A 10708-nucleotide genomic window follows, 5' to 3' on the forward strand; every position below is an offset into this window, starting at 1 on the left:
AAAGCATCACCTCGAAGACAATGGATCAGGTAGCTTTGTATGGGAATTGCAGGTTTGGCTAAGCGGCTACAATTCAGCATTCTATCCATTTCAGTAAATAATAACTCAATAACTTTGAGGCTTTTGCGAGTAAAGTTGACCCATTTTGGCAAGTGTGGCCGACAGGTGTGAATCTCCCAATTCGCCTTCATCAGTGAGAAAGGGATGAAATGGACAGACTCTCTTTCTCTCACACACACACACACACACTCAAGCCTCACAGCACAGAGGAGCGTATGGTTCAGCCTAACTCGGGCGTTTCCACCTCTATTAGCCCCTCTCCCTCCTCTGATTCAGCCTGTAATCAAACATTGACAGCTATTTAGTCAGCGTTAATTCTAATTCACAGCTCTCCTCCCTCTCTTCCCCCTCTCTCGCTGTCAGAGTTGTTAATTATCGCTGGGAAAAGCACCCGGGAGGGCGAGAGGGATGCTGCGTACGCACACCAGTTGTTTTGGCACCAGAACCACAGTCCAATCAGATCTTTTGATACTGTCTGAATTGAGAAGTAGAGGTGGCACATTGTTTTGTGGTCGAATCTTCTTTCTCAACAATGAACCAAAATATTTGAATCCTTAAAGTCTTTGCTGCTCGCTGTAGTAATTTTAAAGCAAAATGGTTTTGGTATCAAGAACGTAAAGATAAAAGTAGCTATGCAAACTCTTTGGCTCTGGAGAAAAAATGCATGTTGTGCACAGTCCATGATCAATGAGCAAATACAGGGCCTTCAGAAAGTATTCACACCCCTTGACTTATTCCACATTTTGTTGTGTTACAGCCTGAATTCAAAATGGATGAAATAGATTTTTTCCCCTCACCCATCTACACACAATAACCCATAATGACAAAGCGGAATTATGATTTTAGAAATGTTTACATATTAAAGCTGACATTTCTTGAGTAAATAAGTATTCAACCCTTTGTTATGGCAAGCCTAAATAAGTTCAGGAGTAAAAAGTTGCTTAACAAGTCACATAATAAAGTTGCATGGACTCACTCTGTGTGCAATAATAGTGTTTAACATGATTTTTGAATTAATGCCTCATCTCTGTACCACCACATAGGGTCCCTCAGTGGAGCAGTGAATTTCAAACACAGATTCAACCACATAGACCAGGGAGATTTTCCAAGGCCTCACAAAGAAGGGCACCTATTGGTAGATGGGTAAAAAACACTCCAGTCAATACAAAGATACAAGCGTCCTTCCTAACTCAGAGGAAGGAAACCGTTCAGGGATTTCATCATGAGGCCAATGGTGACTTTAAAACAGTTACAGAGTTGAATGGCTGTGGTAGGAGAAAACTGAGGATGGATGAACAACATTGTAGTTACTCCACAATAATAACATAATTGACAGTGAAAAGAAGGAAGCCTGTACAGAATAAAAATATTCCAAAACATGCATCCTGTTTGCAACAAGGAAATAAAGTAATACTGAAGAAAAAAAATGCCAAAGCAATTAACTTTTTGTCCTGAATACAAAAGTGTTATGTTTGGGGCAAATCCAATACAACACCTTACTGAGTATCACTCTCCATATTTCAAGCATAGTGGTGGCTGCATCATGTTATGGGTACGCTTGTAATCATTAAGGACTGGGGACAGGCAAAATCCTAGAGGAAAACCTGGTTCAGTCTGCTTTCCACCAGACACTGGGAGATGAATTCACCTTTCAGCAGGACAATAACCTAAAACACAATGCCAAATCTACACTGGACTTGCTTACCAAGAAGACTGTGAATGTTCCTGAGTGGCCGAGTTACAGTTTTGACTTAAATCTACTTGAAAATCTATGGTAAGACCTGAAAATGGTTGTCTAACAATGATCAACAACCAATTGACAGAGCTTGAAGAATTTTGAAAAGAATAATGGGCAAGTGTTATACAATCCAGGTGTGGAAAGCTCTTAGAGACTTACCCAGAAAGACTCACAGCTGTAGTCAAAGGCAAAAGTGCTTCTACAAAGGATTGACTCAGTGGTGTGAATACTTAAGTAAATTAGATATTTCTGTATTTCATTTTCAATAAATAAGCTAAAGTTTCTAAAAACATTTTTTCTCTTTGTCATTATGAGGTATTGTGTGTAGATTGGTTAGAAAAAAAATCAATTGAATCCATTTTGAAATCAGGCTGTGACAACAACAAAATGGGGAATAAGTCAAGGCCAAGGGGTGTGAATACTTTCTGAAGGCCCTGTATATAAATGGTTTACCAAATGAGTTAGCGCAGTAGTGTCTGAAAGCAGTGGTTTTGGGTATTGTTGAATTCTGAACTCCGTATCTCCTATCTGTCTTCAGGTAGTGAAAGGCCTAACCTATCTATGGAGCCTGAAGATTCTACATAGAGGTCAGTGATGTGGAAGGTAGTAGATTCTACACAGAGGTCAGTGATGTGGAAGGTAGTAGATTCTACACAGAGGTCAGTGAGGTGGAAGGTAGTAGATTCTACACAGAGGTCAGTGATGTGGAAGGTAGTAGATTCTACAAAGAGGTCAGCGAGGTGGAAGGTAGTAGATTCTACACAGAGGTCAGTGAGGTGAAAGGTAGTAGATTCTACACAGAGGTCAGTGATGTGGAAGGTAGTAGATTCTACAAAGAGGTCAGTGATGTGGAAGGTAGTAGATTCTACACAGAGGTCAGTGAGGTGGAAGGTAGTAGATTCTTCACAGAAGTCAGTGAGGTGGAAGGTAGTAGATTCTACACAGAGGTCAGTGAGGTGGAAGGTAGTAGATTCTACACAGAGGTCAGTGAGGTGGAAGGTAGTAGATTCTACACAGAGGTCAGTGATGTGGAAGGTAGTAGATTCTACAAAGAGGTCAGCGAGGTGGAAGGTAGTAGATTCTACACAGAGGTCAGTGAGGTGAAAGGTAGTAGATTCTACACAGAGGTCAGTGATGTGGAAGGTAGTAGATTCTACAAAGAGGTCAGTGATGTGGAAGGTAGTAGATTCTACACAGAGGTCAGTGAGGTGGAAGGTAGTAGATTCTTCACAGAAGTCAGTGAGGTGGAAGGTAGTAGATTCTACACAGAGGTCAGTGAGGTGGACGGTAGTAGATTCTACACAGAGGTCAGTGAGGTGGAAGGTAGTAAATTCTACACAGAGGTCAGTGAGGTGGAAGGTAGTAGATTCTACACAGAGGTCAGTGAGGTGGAAGGTAGTAGATTCTACACAGAGGTCAGTGATGTGGAAGGTAGTAGATTCTACAAAGAGGTCAGCGAGGTGGAAGGTAGTGGATTCTACACAGAGGTCAGTGATGTGGAAGGTAGTAGATTCTACAAAGAGGTCAGCGAGGTGAAAGGTAGTAGATTCTACACAGAGGTCAGTGATGTGGAAGGTAGTAGATTCTACAAAGAGGTCAGTGATGTGGAAGGTAGTAGATTCTACACAGAGGTCAGTGAGGTGGAAGGTAGTAGATTCTACACAGAGGTCAGTGAGGTGAAAGGTATAGTACCAGTCAACAGTTTGGACACACCTACTCATTCAAGGGTTTTTCTTTATTTGTACTATTTTCTACATTGTAGAATAATAGTGAAGACATCAAAACTATGAAATAACACATATGGAATCATGTAGTAACCAAACAATTGTTAAACAAATCAAAATATATTATCTATTTTAGATTCTTCAAAGTAGCCACCCTTTGCCTTGATGACAGCTTTGCACATTCTTGGCATTCTCTCTACCAGCTTCATGAGGAATGCTTTTCCAACAGTCTTGAAGGAGTTCCCACATATGCTGAGCACTTGTTGGCTGCTTTTCCTTCACTCTGCGGTCCAACTCATCCCAAACCATCTCAATTGGGTTGAGAACGGGTGATTGTGGAGGCCAGGTCATTTGATGCAGCACTCCATCACTCTCCTTGGTCAAATAGCCCTTACACTGCCTGGAGGTGTGTTTTGGGTCATTGTCCTGTTGAAAAACAAATGATAGTCCCACTAAGCGCAAACCAGATGGGATAGCTATCGCTGCATAATGCTGTTAAGTGTGCCTTGAATTCTAAATTAATCACAGACAGTGTTACCAGCAAAGCCCCCCCACACATCACACCTCCTCCTCCATGCTTCACGGTGGGAACCACACATGCGGAGATCATCCGTTCACCTACTCTGCATCGCACAAAGACACGGCGGTTGGAACCAAAAATCTCACATTTGGACTCATCAGACCAAAGGACAGATTTCCACCGGTTTAATATCCATTGCTCGTGTTTCTTGGCCCAAGCAAGTATCTTCTTATTATTGGTGTCCTTTAGTAGTGGTTTCTTTGCAGCAATTCGACCATGAATGCCTGATTCATACAGTCTCCTCTGAACAGTTGATATTGAGATGTGTCTGTTACTTGAAGTCTGTGAAGCATTTATTTGGGCTGCAATCTGAGGTGCAGTTAACTCTAATGAACGTATCCTCTGCAGCAAAAGGTAACTCTGGGTCTTCCTTTCCTGTGGCGGTCCTCATGAGAGCCAGTTTCGTCATAGCGCTTGATGGTTTTTGCGACTGCACTTGAATAAACGTTCAAAGTTCTTGAAATGTTCCGGATTGACTGACCTTCATGTTTTAAAGTAATGATGGACTGTCGTTTCTCTTTGCTTATTTGAGCTGTTCTTGCCATAATATGGACTTTGTCTTTTACCAAATATCTTCTGTATACCCCCCCTACCTTGTCACAACACAACTGATTGGCTCAAACGCTTTAAGAAGGAAAGAAATTCCACAAATGAACTTTTAACAAGGCACACCTGTTAATTGAAATGCATTCCAGGTGACTACCTCATGAAACTGGTTAAGAGAATGCCAAAAGTGTGCAAAGCTGTCATCAAGGCAAAGGGTGGCTACTTTGCAGAATCTCAAATATAAAATATATTTTGATTTGTTGAACACTTATTTGGTTACTACATGATTCCATATGTGTTATTTCATTGTTTTGATGTCTTCACTATTATTCTACAATGTAGAAAATAGTAAAAATAAAGACAACCCCCTGAATGAGTAGGTGTGTTCAAACTGTTGACTGGTGCTGTATAGGTAGTAGATTCTACACAGAGGTCAGTGTGGTGAAAGGTAGAAGATTCTACACAGAGGTCAGTGAGGTGAAAGGTAGAAGATTCTACACAGAGGTCAGTGATGTGGAAGGTAGTAGATTCTACACAGAGGTCAGTGAGGTGGAAGGTAGTAGATTCTACACAGAGGTCAGTGAGGTGGAAGGTAGTAGATTCTACACAGAGGTCAGTGAGGTGGAAGGTAGTAGATTCTACACAGAGGTCAGTGAGGTGGAAGGTAGTAGATTCTACACAGAGGTCAGTGAGGTGGAAGGTAGTAGATTCTACACAGAGGTCAGTGTGGTGAAAGGTAGAAGATTCTACACAGAGGTCAGTGAGGTGGAAGGTAGTAGATTCTACACAGAGGTCAGTGAGGTGGAAGGTAGTAGATTCTACACAGAGGTCAGTGAGGTGGAAGGTAGTAGATTCTACACAGAGGTCAGTGAGGTGGAAGGTAGTAGATTCTACACAGAGGTCAGTGAGGTGGAAGGTAGTAAATTCTACACAGAGGTCAGTGATGTGGAAGGTAGTAGATTCTACACAGAGGTCAGTGAGGTGGAAGGTAGTAGATTCTACACAGAGGTCAGTGATGTGGAAGGTAGTAGATTCTACACAGAGGTCAGTGAGGTGAACGGTATTAATTCTACACACAGGTCAGTGAGAGGTGGAAGGTATATGTAGAAGGTCATGGAAGGAGAATACTGTCATGATGCTGTATACAGTACAGATCTGCAATCTTAATTTGATCACTTTCGTCAAAGAGAATCTTCCTGATGTAACTTAGTAGTGTGTTCAAGGTTTAAAAGGCTTCTAAAGTTTGTAATTTCCACTTTAAAATGTCAGAAAGGTATAAACCGTTACAATAATAATAATTTCCTGTTGCTGCAGGATAATGTTCCTGCTTTGAGAAACTGGTCAAATGAAGATGTAACATGAGTATACTCTCTGTGATTGGCTGAGGCTGCTGCTATTACTGCATGTATTTGTCTCTGTAGACGTCAAGCCTTCCAACATGCTGGTCAACACTAGAGGTCAAGTGAAGCTCTGTGACTTTGGAGTCAGCACGCAGGTACAATCCCCCCCCGTGTGTGTGTGTGTGTGTGTACCTCTGTCTGTTTGTCTCTGTCTGTGTGTATTGACAGTGTGTGTGTGTGTGTGTGTACCTCTGTCTGTGTGTATTGACAGTGTGTGAGAGTGTGTAGTTGACCTGTCAATCTGTACCTATTCATTGTCTCCTCACGACAGCGGAGGCACCTTGAGGGACAGCCTCTCACATTAACTTCCTCACTACCATTGTTCCACAGGCCCTCAAACATTCACTTGTTATAATTACTACTCACACTCTCACACACACACACACACACACACACACACACAACGGCAAAGCTTCATTGATATGCCTTTGATGGACGTGGCAAGAGCGTGGCTGGCAGACAAAAGCTGAGGTGCGTTTGGTGTGTGTGTGTGTGTGTGTCATCACATCACCCTGGGACAGCCCTTCCAACTCCCCCAAAGAATGGACCCCAGAGAATAACTCCCCCATACACACACACACACACACTCACCCTGTCACCCCCACGCCCCAATTTTAATTAATTTCCATCCCTCTCTCCTTGGAGATGTGAAGCAGCATTGACCCCTGCACAGGCTTCTGAATGGTAGCTTTAACTCCACACACACACACTGCCCTGTTGGAAGGTCAGTGTCTCTGCGTTCCCTGAGCAGGACCTCCCCTCCAAACACAGGAGCCATCAGGGAACACAGTCATTCACTCATTATCACAGCCCTGTCATCCATGGCATGTCCCATTGTGCTCATAGACTCACACACACTCCGAGGTCCTCACGTCCTCATCCTAGTCCCCTGTGAGAGGGGTGAGAACACACCACAATAACACTGACATTTCAATAGATTTGGGTGTGTAAGTCAGGGAGGGATAGGAGATGGGAGCGGTACTTAATGTAGGACAAACAGTCTCTGCCATGCCGACTCTCAAAGTCATTTTGTTTCAGTTATAGCCATCACTATGGTCATTTTAGTTATAGCCATCACTATGGTAATTTTGTTTCAGTTATAGCCATCAATATGGTCATTTTGTTTCAGTTATAGCCATCACTATGGTCATTTTGTTTCAGTTATAGCCATCACTATTGTCATTTTGTTTCAGTTATAGCCATCACTATTGTCATTTTGTTTCAGTTATAGCCATCACTATGGTCATTTTGTTTCAGTTATAGCCATCACTATGGTCCTTTTGTTTCAGTTATAGCCATCACTATGGTCATTTTGTTTCAGTTATAGCCACCACTATGGTCATTTCAGTTATAGCCATCACTATGGTCATTTCAGTTATAGCCATCACTATGGTCATTTTGTTGCAGTTATAGCCACCACTATGGTCATTTCAGTTATAGCCATCACTATGGTCATTTCAGTTACAGCCACCACTATGGTCATTTTGTTTCAGTTATAGCCATCACTATGGTCATTTTGTTTCAGTTATAGCCATCACTATGGTCATTTTGTTTCAGTTTTAGCCATCACTGTGGTCATTTCAGTTATAGCCATCACTATGGTCCTTTTGTTTCAGTTAGAGCCATCACTATGGTCATTTTGTTTCAGTTATAGCCATCACTGTGGTCATTTCAGTTATAGCCATCACTATGTTCATTTCAGTTATAGTCATCACTATGGTAATTTCAGTTATAGCCATCACTATGGTCATTTTGTTGCAGTTATAGCCACCACTATGGTCATTTCAGTTAGAGCCATCACTATGGTCATTTCAGTTACAGCCATCACTATGGTCATTTTGTTTCAGTTATAGCCATCACTATGGTCATTTTGTTTCAGTTATAGCCATCACTATGGTCATTTTGTTTCAGTTATAGCCATCACTATGGTCATTTCAGGTATAGCCATCACTATGGTCATTTTGTTTCAGTTATAGCCATCACTATGGTCATTTTGTTTCAGTTATAGCCATCACTATGGTCATTTCAGTTATAGCCATCACCATGGTCATTTCAGTTATAGCCATCACCATGGTCATTTCAGTTATAGCCATCACCATGGTCATTTCAGTTATAGCCATCACTGGTAATTTCAGTTATAGCCATCAGTATGGTCATTTCAGTTATAGCCATCACTATGGTCATTTTGTTTCAGTTATAGCCATCACTATGGTCATTTCAGTTATAGACATCACTATGGTCATTTCAGTTATAGCCATCACTATGGTCATTTCAGTTATAGCCATCACTATGGTCATTTCAGTTATAGCTATCACTATGGTCATTTAGTTTCAGTTATATTCATCACTATGGTCATTTCAGTTATAGCCATCACTATGGTCATTTCAGTTATAGCCATCACTATGGTCAATTTGTTTCAGTTATAGCCATCACTATGGTAATTTTGTTTCAGTTACAGCCATCACTATGGTCATTTCAGTTATAGCCATCACTATGGTCATTTTGTTTCAGTTACAGCCATCACTATGGTCATTTCAGTTATAGCCATCACTATGGTCATTTTGTTTTTGTTATAGCCATCACTATGGTCATTTCAGTTATAGCCATCACTATGGTCATTTTGTTTCAGTTATAGCCATCACTATGGTCATTTTGTTTCAGTTATAGCCATCACTATGGTAATTTCAGTTATAGCCATCACCATGGTCATTTCAGTTATAGCCATCACCATGGTCATTTCAGTTATAGCCATCACTGGTCATTTCAGTTATAGCCATCACTATGGTCATTTCAGTTATACCATCACTATGGTCATTTCAGTTATAGCCATCACTATGGTCATTTCAGTTATAGCTATCACCATGGTCATTTCAGTTATAGCCATCACCATGGTCATTTCAGTTATAGCCATCACTGGTCATTTCAGTTATAGCCATCACTATGGTCATTTCAGTTATACCATCACTATGGTCATTTCAGTTATAGCCATCACCATGGTCATTTCAGTTATAGCCATCACTGGTCATTTCAGTTATAGCCATCACTATGGTCATTTCAGTTATAGCCATCACTATGGTCATTTTGTTTCAGTTATAGCCATCACTATGGTCATTTCAGTTATACCATCACTATGGTCATTTCAGTTATAGCCATCACTATGGTCATTTCAGTTATAGCCATCACTATGGTTATTTCAGTTATAGCTATCATTATGGTCATTTAGTTTCAGTTATAGCCATCACTATGGTCATTTCAGTTATAGCCATCACTATGGTCATTTAGTTTTTGTTATAGCCATCACTATGGTCATTTTGTTTCAGTTATAGCCACCACTATGGTCAATTCAGTATAGCCATCACTATGGTCATTTTGTTTCAGTTACAGCCATCACTATGGTCATTTGAGTTATAGCCATCACTATGGTCATTTAGTTTTTGTTTTAGCCATCACTATGGTCATTTCAGTTATAGCCATCACTATGGTCATTTAGTTTTTGTTATAGCCATCACTATGGTCATTTTGTTTCAGTTATAGCCACCACTATGGTCAATTCAGTTTAGCCATCACTATGGTCATTTTGTTTCAGTTACAGCCATCACTATGGTCATTTCAGTTTAGCCATCACCATGGTCATTTCAGTTATAGCCATCACCATGGTCATTTCAGTTACAGCCATCACTCTGGTCATTTTGTTTCAGTTACAGCCATCACTATGGTCATTTCAGTTAAAGCCATCACTATGGTCATTTTGTTTCAGTTATAGCTATCACTATGGTCATTTCAGTTATAGCCATCACCATGGTCATTTCAGTTACAGCCATCACTATGGTCATTTCAGTTACAGCCATCACTATGGTCATTTCAGTTATAGCCATCACTATGGTCATTTTGTTTCAGTTATAGCTATCACTATGGTCATTTCAGTTATAGCCATCACTATGGTTATTTCAGTTATAGTCATCACTATGGTCTTTTCAATTATAGCCATCACTATGGTCATTTTGTCTATACAGGAATATAATAACATATAATGTATACCTTTTATATACAGTGTAATGTGAAGTGTACTTTTCCCATAAACAAATCAATTTGCTGTTTTACCATATTTGGACAAAACTGAATGACCTTTAAGAATAAGTTCTCATGTGAAACAATTGGACAAATCGACTGTAAGACAAAAGCAATGCACAACCTTTTTGCTCTTACTGAAGGAAAGAGAGAAACCCATATACAGTTTCAGTCTAACCTACCCGTCTTTTGTTTGCAGTTGGTGAATTCGATCGCCAAGACGTATGTGGGAACTAACGCGTACATGGCAGTAAGTAGACCTAATATGAATACATTTTGGTGGCAGTTGGACATCTTGGTGAAAGAGGCCCTGCATGTTGTTTTGGGGGCTTTTGTGCCAGCCTTGAAAATGTTCTAGGGGAAACATTGACAGGACATATGGCATCTGATCATGCAGTAACCACATATGGCTCAGTTGAGCACAATAAAGTTTCCTAAATCTCAAGTCAACCACAGCATACTGCCTCGTCTGACGCCCTTGTGTCTACCCTGCAGCCAGAGAGGATATCTGGGGAGCAGTACGGCATCCATTCAGACGTCTGGAGTGTGGGCATCTCCTTCATGGAGGTACCAGAATAATGTGCTGTTTATA

General features: G+C 40.8%; 1 long non-coding RNA gene across 3 annotated transcripts; it reads left to right on the forward strand.

The window, feature by feature from the left end:
• The first annotated feature begins 2335 nt into the window (after positions 1–2335).
• Positions 2336–10700, forward strand: LOC123491014. Of its 3 annotated transcripts, none has more exons than XR_006661126.1 (4): positions 2336–2385; positions 6070–6143; positions 10316–10366; positions 10612–10700. It is a non-coding gene; the product is annotated as an uncharacterized LOC123491014 (long non-coding RNA). The 3 variants fall into 3 exon arrangements; XR_006661127.1 differs by lacking the exon at positions 2336–2385 and adding an exon at positions 2407–2421; XR_006661128.1 differs by lacking the exon at positions 2336–2385 and adding an exon at positions 5100–5116.
• Positions 10701–10708: the final 8 nt, after the last annotated feature.

Source organism: Coregonus clupeaformis, unplaced genomic scaffold (assembly GCF_020615455.1).
Source record: "Coregonus clupeaformis isolate EN_2021a unplaced genomic scaffold, ASM2061545v1 scaf6492, whole genome shotgun sequence".
Classification (NCBI taxonomy): Eukaryota; Metazoa; Chordata; class Actinopteri; order Salmoniformes; family Salmonidae; genus Coregonus; species Coregonus clupeaformis.